General features: G+C 42.9%; 1 long non-coding RNA gene across 1 annotated transcript; it reads left to right on the top strand.

Annotated features, from left to right (window-relative positions):
• Nucleotides 1-578: 578 nt before the first annotated feature.
• LOC109737771 (uncharacterized) lies at nucleotides 579-17,453 on the top strand. Its single transcript, XR_012187915.1, has 8 exons — nucleotides 579-922; nucleotides 1,022-1,184; nucleotides 1,274-1,395; nucleotides 1,476-1,638; nucleotides 3,408-3,487; nucleotides 15,704-15,806; nucleotides 15,884-16,680; nucleotides 16,947-17,453. It is a non-coding gene; the product is annotated as an uncharacterized lncRNA (long non-coding RNA).
• The last annotated feature ends 827 nt before the right edge of the window (nucleotides 17,454-18,280 follow it).

Genomic DNA, 18,280 nt, shown 5'->3' with positions numbered 1-18,280 from the left:
TTTCTCTTCGCCGGATGCAGCTGAGCCTGGGCTCAGAAATGGATATTCGCTTTCCTATACAATATTATCCCCAAAATACTGTCTAGTAGGAATATCATCATTTTCCTTTGTAAATGTATACATTATAATAGAGCACAAATAAATCATGCAATTTCATATCAAAGCCTAAGCTCACTTAAAACTATATTAATCCAAAGAATATATATTTAAAACTATATCAAAGCTACCTTTCATCTTTTTATAGGAAGGATGATTTAGAAAGATTTTTTTTAATGTGTGTTTTTTGAATTATTTTTTATTTCTTTAATCATTTTTGAGTTAATGAAACTGGCGATGTGGGGCTATAGTTTCCAGGTACAGTTTTTTTTTTTGAGAAACATTTCCAGGTACAGCATTTTTTTTTGAGGCAAATTTCCAGGTACAGCTTACCCGTAGCACTAGCAGCAGGCCGCCGTCTGCTCCCGCTCCACCGGTACCAAACAAGCCCGGTACGTGGATCAGGCCCACAGAAAATACGACACAGTCCCTCTCGTGGACGGCCCAGGTTACACAGGCCCGCTCGTACCCATCGCGCTCCCGTGAACGAGACGGACTCAGACCTCGTCTCGGGGCGCGACGGCCGCCGAGATCCGCGCCGCGCAGCCTCGCCGCCGCGTTCGACGAGGGAGCTCGGGCACGCAAGATCCGCGCCGCGCAGCCTCGCCGCCTATCGAGAGTCTGATTCGGAGATGTGCGGGATGCGGGCCAGCGGCGCGGCACCGCCGTGGGCAGTGGGGCGGACGCGCACCTCTAGGACGACCCGGACGGCGCCGCCATCCCGGCGCTCCTCGACTCCCGCTTCGACGGCGACAAGCTGGACGCCCTTAAGCACCTTCTCGCCCTCATCTCTCGGGGCGTCGACGTCGCCCACCTCTCCCCGCAGGTCCGGCTAGCGTCCCCCCCTCCTCTCGTCTCCTCTCGTTCCGTCTCGTCTCACGCCGTGGATTCAGGCGACGGAATTGCGTCTGTGCTTGTTGCGCAGGCGGCCACAAACTTGGCGGCTTAGTCGTTTGAGGTGAAGAAGCCCTCCTACCTGATCCACTACGCCCAACGCCGCCCTCATCTTCACTTCTCCCTGCAATGCGACAAATCAGAGCCAAATCAGTTGCATTGAAATGCAAGAAGAGAGAAGCTGGACATATCAAGTCTGTACCCTTCAAAGTTATTCACAGCCTTATTAGCAATCACGGAAAGAAGTCGTCTGCAAATCGATTTGGTTTCGTCTCTTGCGCAGGTTGGCACTTTTGGTCTGTGCGTGATTGCACTCATGATGCTGCACGGGGAAGAGATGAGCATCGCTAAGGTGCCCGGAACAGGTGGAAGCTACATGCACCAACCCAAATTGTCATTTAAAAGGTTGTGCTGCCGTGAGCTCTTGATTTTGCTTACAAAAGTGATGCCCAGAGTGATAACCCCTCCACCTTTTTGTCCTTCAGCTCTTCACCACGCTGCTGAACCCGGGCTCCAACGGGAACCACGTAGGCGACCTCCGGAGTCTCCGGGGATCGTTCCAGGATTACATGTGCAGCAACTATCAGCTGGTGGTCAAGCTGAACCAGCTGCTGGTAAAGCAGAAGGCCTCCCTGTGCTCATCCTGAGGTGTGCATTTCGTCGCCAGAATGCCTATGCGATATTTATCTACTCTACCTTCCTATGTATGTGTCTTCGCCACATCTCATGGCCTTGTTGTATCATCTGAAAATGAAAATGCACGCCCGTGTCATGGTCTAACTAGTACTATGCGTCACACTCAAGATGTGTCCCGGTGAGAACCAAATAGTTACTGTCTTAGATATGCGTACAGGTGGGACAAACGAGATGAGACGCGACGGATGAGTGGTTGCTGTCATGAACCAACAGTGCCCAACCAAAGTCAAGGGCCTCTTTGGCTAGTCTATAATGGGTTAGACATGTCACGTTTTTGCTAGGACCATCAACGTTCGCTCAACGGTATTGTCACTTTCATCTTGCGCAAGGACATGGGCTGCCCACCCATCTGATCTGAGCGATATATATGAGCCAGCGCTTCACTGTGTGTGTCCTGGCGTTTGGCCACTGGGGCTGTGTGTCCTCGCGGCATTCATGTCGATGTCACCGATCTCTTAGATGGAGACGGAGGGAGATAGAGATGTATATGTATGTCTTGTTGTTATTGGACGATGGCTCGATCGGTGGTGCAGTTTTGCCCGCTCATAGCATAGCATAATGTTTGGGTGCATTGCATGCAGGATCTGAGTGCCCTGGTCCTGCCTGTGCCTGCTGCTGCCCACGGTGCAGCGTTCTGGGGCGACATAATATCCAGCGTTTGTCAGGTTGAGGCCCTGGATTAGGTGCAGGGATCTATCTTGGGTCTTGCACTGTCTTGGCCGGTTTCCAACTGCCATGCACCTAGCTTTGGTCCTTGGCGTCAGACTTGTAAGCAGACCGACTTGAACCGGGTTATGCTTACAAGGTATAGGCATAGGTACAGGCAAGGTATAGGCAGACCGACTTGAGCGGTTATGTAAACAAGTCCTTCGAAATGGTGAGAAAACAAGGCGAGAAATTATGCGGAGTATGCAACTGCTCCGATCTATCTCAACTAATCACAGGCAGGAAAACAAAATTGCAAACAAAACTACTTGAAATGCAAGAATAATTGCAAACAAAATACTGAAAAATTGCTGTAAACTCTCAAGTAGTTAAACCTAGTACTACTCCTTCCTCTTGAGTCTTGACATATTCTCTCTTTTTCTCCAGTGATGTCCTCCCTTTCAATCACAAGCACTAGAGGAAAGCTGTCCCAAGTCATGGCTGATCCTGTGGTTGCTTTTCTCCCTCTTAAACCTCCCATCCGGAGGCCTGCTGTGCGGTCTTAGGTCTTGATTCTGGCTGTGAGTAATCCTAGTCGAACACGATCTTGATTCTAGCTGTGACTAATCCTAATTGAACAGACATGACACGTTTGCGCTCAGGCAAACTATTTTCTGAGGAAGTCTGAAACCTGTACAATGCTTCTCGAGTGAAAAACTTCTGTTTGCGTTCAGCATAGTGCATGGAGTGAAAAAATCCACAAAATTAAAACATGGCTGTGGGTAATCCTAGTCATATTCCAACCTGAACAGACTTGATGTTTTGCACTCGGATGTTTGATATTAGATTGTGATGTTGCAATTTAATTGTCTGAAAAAGTCTGAACCATATGCATTGTTTCTCTAGCGAAGAAACTGCACCTGCCCTAGTATAGTGCAGCGAGTGAAAGCATCGAGCTTTGCTTTGTGTGTGTGCTCGCACGGGATGCTGATGGTGTTTTTCCATTAATACTAATTTTGTAAATTTTGGAGCCATTTGCATGTACTGTCTATTGATTGTGTGCTATTTTTTTTCAGCGAGTAGAAAATGTTATTTTTCGGAAGATTCAAGGATGTTCAAGGAGTGACCAAAAGCATTGAAGACTTTGCCGAGCGAGGCAAGCAACCTACGCTAATCATGTTGAACCCATATTTGCATTACACACTTCGAATTATTTTTCATGCATAAAGTATTGTTTTACTAGTATTGCTATGCTAAGTAAGTTAGCTAGGGTTAAGCTATGCCCTATCTGCTTGATATTGACACCCCCTTTGACATTCTTAATACCCCTCCTTTCTAACCCTCTTGGGAAATAAAGAAGCCATCAGAGGTAGAGGAAACCCTGAATCACAAGGAAGTAGGAAATAAGACCAAGATCAAACATAGAAACTATTCACTAAGACTAGCATTCACAAAGGCAATCCACTCAGCGTCGTCGCCAGTGATGATCATGCCATCGACATATAGCATAAGAGTTCGACCACGAGCTGAAAGGTGGACATAAAGTGCAGGATCATGAGCACTCGCCAAAAACTAGCTGCGGTCACCATTGAGACAAACCAGACACGAGGGGCTTTCTCATGCAACTCACCATTAAGAAATGCATTCTTGGCATCAAGCTGAGAGATAGACCAGTGGCGAACAAATATCATACTGAGAAGTGTGCGAAGAGTGGTCATGCGTGCCATAGGAGCAAATGTCTCATTGTAATCACAACCATGTTCTGTTGAAAGCCACGGGTCACAAGATGAGCTTTGTAACGCTCAAGTGAACCATCAGAGTCTAAACCTTGTAGACCCACTTACAAGTTAACACGTGATGGGATAGGCACGGGGAGGAAGGGAAATGTGATCCCACATGTCGGCGCGCTCAAGAGCAGCAATCTCCTATGACATCACATGCCGTCGCTCGGGAAGAACACGACGACTCGGTAAGAAGTCGTCTCGGGAAGAGCGACGTCAGAACACCCATAGCGGACAATAGGCGGAAGCGGGCGAGCACGGAAGCCATAAGCAGGTTAAGCTGGAGGAGGTGTGTTGCCAACAGAAGGAGACATAATAGTTGAGGATGGCGCATCTAAAGAATCCACGACACACTAGTTACTAATGTAGTAAAGAAGAGTACGAGGGGGAATCACCGGGAAAGCCGCAGGTGACGATGATGTGGGGTCTATAACAGTAGTATGGGAAGACACGGTGGGACGGTAGACGGGTGATAGGTGTATCAGGAAAAAGTTAGGAAATATCCTTGATGGGGGAGGCCGAAGGAGAGGATAAGCGTGGATAGAAAGGACGAGACTCGTCAAAAGTCACATCCCGAGGAAATGCGCATCCATCGACCGATAGGATCCCAACACTGATAGCCCTTGTGCTCATCACTGTAACCCAAGAAGACACATTCAATAGACTGAGCAGTCAGTTCGGTGCATTCACGGGGGTGGGGGGCAACAAGAGCGTAGCAAATGCAATCAAACAAACGAAGCGATGAGTAGTCACGAGAACGATCAGAAATACGTTCGAGATGAATGTCATCCTACAAAGTAAGGAACGCTGAATGTTGATGAGGTAGGTTGAAGTAGAAACAACCTCAACCCAAAAGTGTGATGGAAGTGAGGCAACGATCTTCAACACATGAGCCGCCTCAAGAAGTTGACGATGCTTGCGCTCGACAACAACATTCTGAGCATCATGTCCACGCCAAGAGAACCGAGCAAGTGTGCCCTGCTCGGCAAGGAATCCGCGCAACAAACGACAGATAAAATCATGAGTAAAATCTGCATGGAAGACACAGATAGGAGTGGAAAACACGGTATGAAGCATTGCTGATTTGCTGCAAACTTCTTACAAACAAATAAGACCTCACCACAAGAAGGCATAAAATATATCCATGTGTGTCGAGAGATAATATAGTAGCAATAGCCTCCTTTCGAGGCAAAGGGAGCTGGACCCCAAACATCAAGTGAACAAGATCAAAAGGACGCTGAGACACAGTCTCACTATGAAGATAAGGTAACTGAACCTTTTTGGAAAGCCGACAAACCTGACAGTCTAAAGACACTCCTCTAGAGCATATCCAAGGACACGTCGAACTAAGGATGACAGATGAGAGCCACATGAGTGACCAGGACGATGATGCCACAAAGAGTCGGTAGGCGAGGAGAGGCGGAGAGACTGGCGGCGGTGTCATCAGAGGGAAGGTGAAGCCAATCAAGGTCCCGAATGACCTGGGAGTTATAGCGTCGAGGGCCAGCAACAAGTAGACCATCCGCGTGAGGATCCTAATCAGAACAAGAGTTAAAGTCAAGAATAACCCTACAACCAGAGTTAACAATCTAACCACCTGAAATGAGTTGCATGGGTCGATGAACATGAGCAAAACAAGGAACATGAAAAGACAAAAGTGCTAAGAGTGCCTCGACTATCGACTGGGAGGGAAGTTCCTAAGAACATGAACATGAGAATCTGGAGGTCGAATGGCCGACAAAGTTGAAGAATCAGACGAAGAAGCACCAGGCCGTAAAACTAGAAGAAGTGGGTGTCAAAGTCTTGCAATTTTTGTTCCTCGTCGATTTGGCTTGGCGTCCTTCCCTTGTATGCGGATTATGTGTCACGAACTTGATGTCGCATCCTACGTTCCCTTGTTGGGGGCCCTTGGCCCCGGCGACAGGTAGCGTCGTGCACACATCTTGTGGGTTAGACATTGCGGTGCCGACTGCCCCTGCTCTTGCTCTGCCAATAGGTGGTGCTCGAGCGTTCGGCTATGGCGGTGCCCAACAGGGGAACACGGGTTGTGGGATCGAGGCAGCACACAAAGCAACCCGTAGCCAAGCAAAGGATGCCCAACCGGACTGGCATGGAGCGGAGAGTGCATGAGGGGTGTGGGGGAAGGGGTGAAAATGTCGCCGGGAGCGGATTGCCACCGCCGTCATATTTTGAACCTGGAGTTGAGCGGTGAGGGGATGACGATAGGGGAAGCGAGGAAGGCAGGAAGAGGGCACCTGGAGTAGAAAGGCATCATCCACCCTATGCCTATGTGTCAGCTGCGATGGTGGACGGTTGTGGGTTGTTTCGATGTCTTCACGTGGATCTACTACTCGGGATGGCATGACATGGTTGTTGTGGACTAAGGTGCCACAACTATTGTGTTGTGTGGGTGAGTTTGGAGAGATAGAAGTCATTGCGCTCTAGTCTAGGCCTTCAATTGCACCATGTGCAACTTATTTCGAGTTTTTGCGTTCTCAAGCTTAAGCCTTTCTCTGATCCAAACCTAGCCCAAGAAACCCAGCCTTGCTATTAAAGTTCTGAAAGCATGGACTTATATCGATGTGCTTAACTTGTGGAATTATAAGAGCACCGCTTAAGCACCAACAACTTTTGCCTGGAATAAAAGCCAACATGAGATTGTGATTGTGTGAGTCAATCATGTTACATCCTTAAGCTCCAATATACACCAAGTTGGGTGGTGCCATGCGGAATTTGTTTTGAGGAGTTATGATTGGATGAGATAGTTTGATGGTGATATAGAAGTGATATTCAGGAGATAGTCGAAGATGTTCGGTGGATTATGAAAACTTAGGTCTAGTTGAGCATAGTGATTATTATATTGGTGGATAAGCAGATATTTAATTAATCTTGGAACAATTTGGATTTAGTTAGGTGATTGTGATTTTGAATCAAATTTCATGGTGGATAAATAACTTCAATAGTACATATACAGATCCATAGTCGGTCATTAGAACTTGTGGTTTATATTGGATTTAGATAACCACGAAATTGGAGTTTATTTAAATCATGGCTATGATGTTGGTGGATTGCTCTGTGTTAAATTCACACCTTTGGAGATTGAAGTTGAAGAACTTTAGGGTGTAGTATGATCAACCTTGGATATATTGGATTTATATAGGTTAGATGATAGTTAGCAGCATCAATCATGATTATGAAATTTGGTGGATTATTAGAGCATCTGGGATTGAATTAGTAGTATAAGGAAACAAGGATCTTGGAGTAACACAACTTGTGTTTCCTTTAGGTCAGAGTGACAGTTAGCAGCATCAATCATGATTATGAAAATTGGTGGATTATTGGAGCATCTGGGATTGGATTAGTAGTAAGGAAACAAGGATCTTGGAGTAATACAACTTGTGTTTCCTTTAGGTCAGAGTGACAGTTAGCAGCATCAATCATGATTATGAAAATTGGTGGATTATTGGAGCATCTGGGATTGGATTAGTAGTAAGGAAATAAGGATCCTGTAGTAGCACAACTTGTGATTTCTTTAGGTTTAATGATATAGCTACTTGGATTACAGGATGGAGATAACTTGGGCACTCAGATTTTTGATGTTTTGATCTAAGCTTAGTAGCTTGCATGTGCCCCATATGGATATAATCATGGATATGATACATGTGTATCAGAATTGTTAGACCTACGTGATTTTGTTGTCCCTCCCAAAGAATGTTACGAGTACAAGATCATTATGGGAGGATGGTTTGGATTAATTCGGAGAGATGACCATTTTGATAGTATGTGATAACCTTTGTGGGAGTTGGGCCATGTGAGTCTCACAACAGTTGGTGTCAAAGAAATGGTGTTTAAGTGTTATGGTGAACTTTCACCCTCACATCCTAACCCTATCAACCTTAAGTCTCACCAAGCCATGACTTGGTCGAGCTACGACAACAGAGCTGGATATGAACGATGTGGCCCTTGACCTAATCCTTACCCTACCAAGCTATTTGATGAACATCATGAATAACATGTTTGTGAGTACCTGGACAAGTTTCTTGCGATGACCTCTTGGTCTATTATCCCTCGGAGGAAGATCATAGGCAACACCCGAGAATGATTTTATGTGGATTTAGTTTGGTGATTGTGATATTGAGGAGATAGTCAAAGATGGTACGAGATTTTACGTTTAGTAGGTGAGCATGTCATTAATACGTTGGTGGATAAACACGTTTTTATTTAATCTTGAAACAATTTGAATTTAGTTAAGCGATTGCGATCTTGAATCAAACTTCATGGTGAGTTTTGAGATTTTGGATGAATATACTTTGGTGATTGTGATCTTGTGGGGATAGTTAAATATTTTCGGTGGATTATGAGATTTTAGGTCTAGTAGCTGACCTTGGTGATTATCAGATTGGTGGATAAACAAATATTTAATTAATCTTACAATATTTTCGTAGTTAGGCGATTTTGGTTGAATATACTTTGGTGATTGTGATCTTTAGGAGATGGTCAAAGATTTTCGATGGATTATGAGATTTTAGGTCTAGTCGGTGACCGTGGTTATTATTAGATTGGTGGATAAACAAATATTTAATTAATCATACAATAATTTGTTAGTGAGGTGAATATGATCTTGAACCAAATTTCACATCGCATTATGAGATTTTAGGTGGATCTAGTTAGGTGATTATGTTCTTGATAGTCCCAAGATGTTTGGTGGATTATGAGATTTTAGGTCTAACTGGTGAGCATAGTGATTGTTATATTGGTGGATAAACAAATCTTCAATTAATTTGAACAATTTGGATTTAGTTAGGTGATTGTGATCTTTAACAAAATTTCATAGTGGATTATGAGATTTTAAATGGATTTAGCTAGGTGATTGTGATGTCGAGAAGATAGTCATTGATGTTCGATGGATTATGAGATTTTAGGTCTAGTAGGTGAGCATGATGATTATTACATTAGTGGATAAACAAATCTTTAATTAATTGGAACAATTTGGATTTAGTTAGGTGGTTATGATTTTGAATCAAATTTCGCGGTGGATTATGATATTTTAGGTGGATTTAGTTTGGTGATTGTGATCTTGAGGAGATAGTCAGAGATGTGAGGTGGATTTTGCGAATTTATGTCTAGTAGGTGCGCATGGTGACTATTAGATTGATGAATAAACAGTTCTTTAATTAATCTTGCACTAATTTGGGTGATTGTGATCTTGAACCGCTTGAGATGAATATCACCTTCCAGAGCAAGGAAGACTGAATGTTCATGAGGTAGGTGGAAGTAGAAACAAGCTCAACCCAAAAGTGAGGTGGAAGAGAGGCAACGATCTTCAACGCACGAGCCACCTTCTGAGCATAGGACCAACATTTTGAGCATCAGGACCACGACAAGAGAACTTAGCAAGTGTCCCCTAGTCAGCAAGGAATCTGCGCAGGAAATGATGGATGAACTCACGAGCAAAATCAGCATGGAAGACACAAATAGGAGTGAAAAACTGGGTTTGAAGCATGACGGTAGATTAGACCTCACTACAAGAAGGCATAAAATATATCCATGCTTGTCGAGAGAAATCATCTATAAAGATAATATAGTATTAATAGCCTCCTTTTGATGCAAAGGGAGGTGGACCCCAAACATCAAGTTAACAAGATCAAAAGGATGCTGAGACACGGTCTCGCTATGAAGATAAGGTAATTGAACCTGTTTGCCAAGCCAACAAACCTGACAGTCTAAAGACACACTGCTAGAGGCATATCCAAGAAGGCCACATTGAACTAAGGATGGCAGATGAGAGAGACATAAGTGACCAAGAAGATGATGCGACAAAGAGCCGGTAGACGAGGAGAGGCAAAGAGACTGGTGGTGGTGTCAGCAGAGGGAAGGTGAGGCCAATCAAGCTCCCAATGGACCTAGGAGTTATAGCGTCGAGGGCCAGCGACAAGTCGTGCATCTGTGTGATGGTCCTAATCAGAACAAGAGAATGATCCTACAACCAGAGTCAACAATCTAAGCACCTGAAATGAGCTACATGGGTCGAGGAACATGAGCAAAAGTAGGAACATGAAAAGACAAAGTGCTAAGAGTGCCTTGACTATTGACTGAGTGGGAAGTTCCATCAACAGTAAGAACATGTACATGAGAATCTGGAGGTCAAATGGCCGACAAATTGGAAGAATCATAAGTTATATGAAAATATGCTCCAGTACCAAAGATCCATGGAGATGTACCTAGTTGTGTAAAAAGTGGTCTCTCGTTACCAGAAGAATCAGTAGTAGAACTTGTCGATGGAGAACCAAAAGAAGCAGCTATCAGGCACTAAAGTTGCGTAATCTTCAGTGTGGTTATGGGCTCATTGACAAAGAAGCACTAGACGGTGAAACTAGAATAAGTGGATGTTGCAGTCGTGCAATTTTTGTTCCTCGTCGATTTGGCTTGGCGTCCTTCCCTTGTATGCGTGTTATGTGTCACGGACTTGATGTCGCATCCTACGTTCCCTTGTTGGGGTCCCTTGGCCCCGGCGACAGGTAGCGTCGTGCACACATCCTGTGGGTTAGACATTGCGGTGCCGACTGCCCCTGCTCTTGCTCCACCGATGGGTGGTGCTCGAGCGTTCGGCTATGGCGGCGTCCAACAGGGGAACGCGGGTTGTGGGATCGAGGCAGCACACAAAGCAACCCGTAGCCAAGCAAAGGATGCCCAACCGGACTGGCATGGAGCAGGGAGTGCACGAGGGGTGTGGGGGAAGGGGTGAAAATGTTGTCAGGAGCGGACTGACGCCGCCGTCAGATTTTGAACCTGGAGTCGAGCGGTGAGGGGATGACGATAGGGGGGAGCAAGGAAGGTAGGAAGAGGGCACTTGGAGGAGAAAGGCATCATCCACCCTATGCCTATGTGTCAGCCGCGATGGTGGACAATTGTGGGCACTTCCGATGTCTTCACGTGGATCTACTACTCGGGATGGCATGACATGGTTGTTGTGGAGTGAGGTGCCACAACTATTGTGTTGTGTGGGTTAGTTTGGAGAGATAGAAGTCGTGTTGCGCTCTAGTCTGGGCCTTCAACTGTACCAAGTGCAACTTATTCCGAGTTTCTGCCCCCTCAAGCTTAAGCCTTTCTCTGATCCAAACCTAGCCCAAGAAACGCAACCTAGCTATTAAAGTTCTGATAGCATGGACTTATATCGATGTGCTTAACTTATGGAATGTAAGAGCACCGCTTAAGCACCAACAACTTTTGCCTGGAATAAAAGCCAAGATGAGTTTGTGATTGTGTGAGTCAATCATGTTACATCCTTAAGCTCCAACATGCACCAAGTTGGGTGGTGCCATGCGGAAATTGTTTTGAAGAGTTATGGTTGGATGGGATAGTTTGATGGTGATGTAGAAGTGATATTCAGGAGATAGTCAAAGATGTTTGATGGATTATGAGAACTTAGGTCTAGTTGAGCATGGTGATTATTATATTGGTGGATAAGCAGATCTTTAATTAATCTTGGAACAATTTCGATTTAGTTAGGTGATTGTGATTTTGAACCAATTTTCACGGTGGATAAATAACTTAAATAATACATATACAGATCCATAGTCGGTCAATAGAACTTGTGGTTTATATTGGATTTAGATAGCCATGAAATCGGAGTTTATTTAAATCATGGTCATGATGTTGGTGGATTGCTTTGTGTTAAATTCATGCCATTGGAGATTGAAGTTGAAGAACTTTAGGGTATAGTTTGATCAACCTTGGATATATCGGATTTATATAGATTAATGATAGTTAGCAACATCAATCATGATTATGAAATTTGGTGGATTATTAGAGCAACTGGGATTGGATTAGTAGTATAAGGAAACAAGGATCTTGGAGTGACACAACTTGTGTTTCCTTTAGGTCAGAATGAGAGTTAGCAACACCAATCATGATTATGAAAATTGGTGGATTATTGGAGCATCTGGGATTGGATTAGTAGTAAGGAAGCAGGGATCTTGGAGTAGCATAGCGTGTGTTTTCTTTAGGTTAAATGATATAGCTACTTGGATTATAGGATGGAGATAACTTGGGCACTCAGATTTCTGATGTTTTGATCTAAGCTTAGTAGCTTGCATGTGCCCATATGGATATAATCATGGATATGATACATGTGGATGTGAGTTGTTTGACCTAGGTGATTTTGTTGTCCCTCCTCAAGAATGTTATGAGTACAAGATCATCATGTGAGGATGGTTTGGATTAATTAGAAGAGATGGCGATTTTGATGGTATGTGATAACCTTTGTGGGAGTTGGGCCATGCGAGCCTCATAACAATTGGATTCGGAGAAGTGGTGTTTAATTGTGTTATGGTGAACTTTCACCCTTACACCCAAACCCTATCAACCTTAAGTCTCACCAAGCCATGACTTGGTCGAGCCACGACAACAGAGTTGGATATGAAGCCCTTGACACAATCCTTACCCCACCTAGCGATTTGATGAACATCATGAATAACATGTTTGTGAGTTCTTGGATAACTTTGTCGTTGTCATCATTGATGACCTCTTGGTTTATTCACCCTCGGGGGAGGATCATAAGCAACACCTGATAATGATTTTATGTGGATTTAGTTTGGTGATTGTGATATTGAGGAGATAGTCAAAGTAGTTATGAGATTTAACGTTTAGTAGATGAGCATGTAATTATTATGTTAGTGGACAAACATGTTTTTATTTAATCTTGGAACAATTTGAGTTAGTTAAGTGATTGTGATCTTGAATCAAATTTCATGGTGAATTTTGAGATTTTGGTTGAATATACATTGGTGATTGTGATCTTGAGGAGATGGTCAAAGATTTTTGGTGGATTATAAGATTTTAGGTCTAGTAAGCGACCGTGGTGATTATTAGATTGGTGGATAAATAGATATTTAATTAACCTTACAATAATTTGTTAGTTAGGCGGTTTAGGTTGAATATACTTTGGTGATTGTGATCTTGAGGAGATAGTCAAAGATTTTCGATGCATTATGAGATTTTAGGTCTTGTCGGTGACTGCGATGATTATTAGATTGGTGGATATGCAGATATTTAATTAATATTATAATAATTTGTTAGTTAGGTGAATATGATCTTGAACTAAATTTCACGATGGATTATGAGATTTTTGGTGGAGTTAGTTAGGTGATTGTGTTCTTTAAAAGATAGTCAAAGATGTTCGGTGGATTATGAGATTTTAGGTCTAATTGGTGAGCATAGTGATTATTATATTGGTGGATAAAAAAATCTTCGATTAATTTTGAACAATTTGGATTTAGCTAGGTGATTGTGATCTTTAACAAAATTTCATAGTGGATTATGAGATTTTAAATGGATTTAGCTAGGTTGTGATGTTGAGAAGATAGTCAATGATGTTCGGTGGATTATGAGATTTTAGGTCTAGTAGGTGAGCATGATGATTATTACGGTGGTGGATAAAAAGATCTTTAATTAGCTGGAACAATTTGGATTTTGTTAGGTGATTATGATTTTGAATCAAACTTCATGGTGGATTATGATATTTTAAGTCTAATAGGTGAGCATGATGATTATATTTTTTGTGTGCATGACCGAGGAAGAGGAAGGAGGCGAGTTGTTGCTGCTGCTGTTTGAATTGGAGGCTGTTGCTGCTTGCACTTGAGGGTGATCTGTTGTATGCTGGATCTGCTGTTGTGTTGCTGGTTGAAGAAGAGGAGGAAGAAGAAGAGGGGTTTTTGCTTGGTGCTTGCTGTTGCAACTGGTGATGGAGTGCAGTGCTATGCTGCTGCTGATTGGAGAAAGGAGAGGTGCTAGAAGCTACCTAGGAATCTAGATCGGGACCAAATTGTCTGGTAGGTGTTGTGGTCCTGAAGGTGTGTTGCTTCTAGGAGTTGTTGCTGCTGCGTGCATTTGTTTACCGGGGGAGAAAGGAAAATTTGCTATTGCGTGTGGATGTTTTAGGAGGAAGGCTAGCTGCTGCGTGTGGCTGCCTGGGAGGAAGATGGCAGGTGGTGAGGAGTCCAGGGTCATCTTCTGTCACCGACCTCGAACAGGAAGCTGGAGAGTACCAATTGGAATTGGACCCATGATTCGATGCGGTCGGATGATGGATGTTCATGTGGTGCAGAGGAAGGAGGAAGGCACATAGGAGATGGAGTGATGAGAGGAGATGTAGCTAGGTGCAGGTGTTGGTGGCTACATGCCTCGGCAAGGAGAGTCTCGAAGGATGCCCTGCTCGCTGCCATCATGGAGGAAGTTGTGCTGTGTGCACATCAGGCCTCTGCCGAAGCGTCCATTGATGATTCGTAGGCAAGGGTGGCTCACATGATGAACATGACAACCTTCATCAGGGATGTCAAAGGTAGAGATCTTCGAGGAGAGGACAAGTTTTTTTTCGAGAAAACGCAAAGGACCTTTGCGCTTCATTGCATTGGAGGTACGGGAGAGGACATGTTACATCCGCCTAGGAGGAGAGGACAAGTTTCGCTTGGTATTTTCATCCTTGGTTAGTTGATGCTTTATGATTTGAGCTTCATTGTTGAAGCTTAATGTGTTAGGTCCATCTGGCTCTTGTTCTTAAGATTGGAGTAGTTGCAGATTTCTGTTGTTAGATTGGATTACTTGCAGATTTCTTTTTAGCTGCATTAAGTTTACTATGTCAGTCAGTGTTTGGTTATAGGAGTACATTTCTGTCAGTCAGTTTTGTGCCTGAGAGCAAATCAATTGGTCCGGGCCTGGTCAAACCGCTATTGCTTGAGCCAGTTCTGGGATGGTGACGCCTTGAAGAGTGTGGTCAAAGCGAGCCAGGACATCACCACCCCCACGCCCATCATTTGATCATCAATTATACACTGCAGCGTCAACATTACTTTTAACCATCTTGGCACTGACAATGATGCCTCACACCTAGAGATAGACACCGGGAAAATAAGACCGCTGTTGGATCATATCAATATGAGCCTCCTTCCTGATGTTATGCACAATGCTTGACGATACAGGACCGCCTTTGCTGTTCCGAGCCTCGTTGCGAGCGTGCGTCCCCATAGAAACTGACACCTGACAGCAATAGCAGTGGGTGTTTCTTCTTCTTTTTGACTAGAGTTGTTTCGACAGTAACTTGGATTATGAGGCAATGAATGTTTTCAATTCACTATATATCTTGCGGATACTTTGAGCACCTCAAAGCACTGGGTTTGTCTGATATATTACTGTTAGGCATTCAAATGTACCAGATTAAGGGAAAGAAAGGCTACTTACCTCCAAATCTGTGTTGCTCCCAAGCATAGCGTTGTACAAAAATGCAGCAGCGGCTGCAGGCATGTCAAACAAGTGATTTGATTTGATTTGCAGCAAAAGACCAAAAAGGAATTGTCCCTTGAGAACTTGGAATAAGTGATCATAACTAAGAATTATATCAGTAAGTGTAACTGTCCTGAAGATGATAAGCGTTGCACTGCCCCTCAGCTATTGTTTCTGTTTCCGTGGAGCAACGGTCATAACATTTGGAGACCTGACGTCGCCGGCATGTCTCATATGATCGCATATTCTCATGGCTGTGCACTAAGCCTGTGTGAACAGAACATTTGTCTGACCATCTCGCTTCGCTTGCTCAGAGACACGGATGTTCTCATGGTCATGCAGTCAGGCCACCAACGGCAGCGAGTGTGAACATTTGTCTTTCGACCAGTATGAACTACTCGGATAGATGGCTGCATGGTACCGCTGGACACTCTTGAGTACTCTATTGTTAATCTTTAAGAATGCACTGACATATTGTCTCTAATTACTGTCAGGCATATCTATTTTGTTAGCATGACAAGAAAGAGAAGAAAACAAATAACTAGGAATGTATGATACAAGCTTCTGAGCAGACGTTCTTTGATAGGAATTGAACGGTGTTATCTGTATAGGTGTCGACTTTGGTGTTTCACCGTTTCTAAGGTAAGCTATTTGTGTGACAAACTGACATCTCTAATACTGTTTTGGCCTGAATCATCAATTCTGTTGCACATACTATTTGTGTGGGATTACAATATCTGATGCTCTGGACATGTACAGAAAAGTGAGGCACCTGCTTATTGAGAAGCCAGTGCCTATGGTGAAAGTCTAAATTCAGAATATATGCCTGGACTACTTGAACCTTTTGCATAATTTTTTACTGGCAGTAGTTCAACAATTTACAGTTAGCATTTTAAGAAAGAGTATTTGTATGTGCATCTTCAGCCATGTTTCTTCTCTTTTATGTCAATGCAAGATCTTACAATTTTAAATGAGGTGATTGACGCATGCTTTCCGATTTTCTTAAGGAGGTTCAGGTATGCATTATTTGTCATCTCCGAGTTTAAACAATGCCTTTCATGTAACTGTATTTGTTTGTCATCTCCGAGTTCAAAGAATCATTCAAACCAAATGCTTAATCTTGATAACGCTTTTCAGTTGTACGATTACTTGTTCCAGGATTTGTTCATTTACTTGTTGCAGCCAACAACTCTCTAATACGTATCTTGTATCAGGATCCGTTGATTACTTATTTCAGGACCTGATCTTCAATTTGCCTAGTGTTACACAGAGCAAAAATCTTCTCGTGGCTGTAACTTGCTCTTATGCATTACTGTTCTTTTTTTTTTTATCAACTACTCCCTCTGTTCCTCATATAAGTCTTTGTAGAGATTTCATTATGGACTACATACGGAGCAAAATGAGTGAATCTACACTCTAAAAGCATCTATATACATCCGTATGTGGTCCATAATGGAATCTCTACAAAGACTTATATTTAGGAATGGAGGGAGTAGCTAGCTGTTGCCTGCGGTGCAAATTTTGTTTCCTGTTGTTGACTTGGAACGTTTCATGCAGTGAGGAGGTTCTCAACAGTCACGAGCTCAAGTATCCTGTAGCCTGTAGGTGATTTTGGACTTTGGTTTGGCCTAGCATTTATAGTAAACTAAATTCTGAGTAACATGTATGCTGATAATAGTGAAGACAGTCAAACACTTCATATTGCAAAAAGTTGTCGTTTTCAAATTTTGTAGTACTGCAGTACTAGGATGTTTGTTGAACTGGTGGACACATGTGGGTACAAGCGAAGCGAGATGGTGCCAAGTCAGACAGGGAACAATGACTTGCTCTGCTGACTGCTACTGCTGCACTGGTGTTGTCTCTGGTCACTTCTTTGATCCGGCGACGTAAAGGTTGTGTCTCTGTGTGTGTGCAGTAGCTGTACATGGTCTGTGTAAGCCTTGGTGCTGTTACCCCATGGCATTGGTTGTCTTTGGTCATGTGTGATGCTGAAGCAAAGAACAATGGTATATACATGTTCTAAAGCAACAACTCTTTAAGAGTGATCATTGTTTACATGTAGAAGTTTGTTTCTCTATTTGCACTACTTTTGATCTCTATACATGTCATTACTTAGATTAGCCACTATAGTGTTTAGGTAGAAACCCAACTTGAAGCACACTACTCCCTCCGTTCGGAATTACTTGTCGCAGAAATGGATGTATCTAGATGTATTTTAGTTCTAGATACATCCATTTTCAAGACAAGTAATTCCGAACGGAGGGAGTAGATGATTATTGGCATGGTAAGGAAAAAATTTAGATAGTTTCAGAGATTATTAGTCTACTGAAACAATCACGAAAAAAATGTGAACACATTATTTTTCTCGCTTTTCTTTGCCATTCATTGCCTAATCATCTATCGGGTACGTAGTATGTTAGTTCAAATACATATACAACTTTTTTTCAAATACATGATTACCATTTTCTTTCAAATACAGGCTTTGATGTCTATTTTTGCATAAGTTTTGTAAGTTCTTCATATACATATGAAACATAGTATTTTGCAATTACGCAAAAAACAATTTGAATTACACAATCATTTTTACAATGTAACATCTTTTAATTTTTTTTAAATGTCACATACAGTTTTTGAAACGCTTGAAGATATTTTAAATGTCATGAACACTTTTTTAATGTTGTGAATATTTCTTTACAGTAACGGTTGCAAAAAAACCACTGTTTTTTCACATTCACAATGGACATAATTAAATTTTTGGGAATATTTGTATTTATAATTTTTCATAATATAAAAAATAAAAAAATCAAAGGGAGGAAAAATAACACGTACATTTTTTTAGGCATGTACATGTGATTTGCGCGTGGCAGGGAGCAGAGTCACGGACTCCCTCG

This window comes from Aegilops tauschii, chromosome 1 (assembly GCF_002575655.3).
Source record: "Aegilops tauschii subsp. strangulata cultivar AL8/78 chromosome 1, Aet v6.0, whole genome shotgun sequence".
NCBI lineage: Eukaryota > Viridiplantae > Streptophyta > Magnoliopsida > Poales > Poaceae > Aegilops > Aegilops tauschii.
The sequence above is the reverse complement of the archived record's forward strand: the minus strand, read 5'-3'. Positions and strand labels throughout refer to the sequence as shown.